This window comes from Octopus bimaculoides, chromosome 14 (assembly GCF_046866305.1).
Source record: "Octopus bimaculoides isolate indiv1 chromosome 14, ASM4686630v1, whole genome shotgun sequence".
Classification (NCBI taxonomy): Eukaryota; Metazoa; Mollusca; class Cephalopoda; order Octopoda; family Octopodidae; genus Octopus; species Octopus bimaculoides.
Genome location: NC_142941.1, coordinates 12734701 through 12735328, shown reverse-complemented (window position 1 = coordinate 12735328; position 628 = coordinate 12734701).

Sequence of the window (628 nt, the reverse complement as noted above, 5' to 3'; positions counted from 1 at the left end):
GCTGTGACCACCCCATCTTAATTTTTTTTTTCAAACATCGTCTACCTAAGACTATATTATTTAATGTGTTCTTCCTGTTGCTGTTGTTTAGTGTCATGATCACAGTCATTCCAGTTGTGACCACTTCACCCTTGTTTTTTTCAGATGTAGTGTATTTTGGATGACACTGAGGAAAAATAAGGTGTGTCCCTTTTTGCTTACACTACATCACCTGGGTGGAGGCACAATGGCCCAGTGGTTAGGGCAGCAGACTCGCGGTCATAGGATCGTAGTTTCGATTCCCAGACCAGGCGTTGTGAGTGTTTATTGAGCGAAAACACCTAAAGCCCCACGAGGCTCCGGCAGGGGATGGTGGCGAACCCTGCTGTACTCTTCCACCACAACTTTCTCTCTCTCTCTTACTTCCTGTTTCTGTTGTGCCTGTATTTCAAAGGGGCCAGCATTGTCACTGTGTGTCACGTTGAATATCCCCAAGAACTACATTAAGGGTACACGTGTCTGTGGAGTGCTCAGCCACTTTCACGTTAATTTCACGAGCAGGCTGTTCCGTTGATCAGATCAACTGGAACCCTCGACGTCGTAAGCGACGGAATGCCAACAACAACAACATCACCTGGAAAGAAAGGGG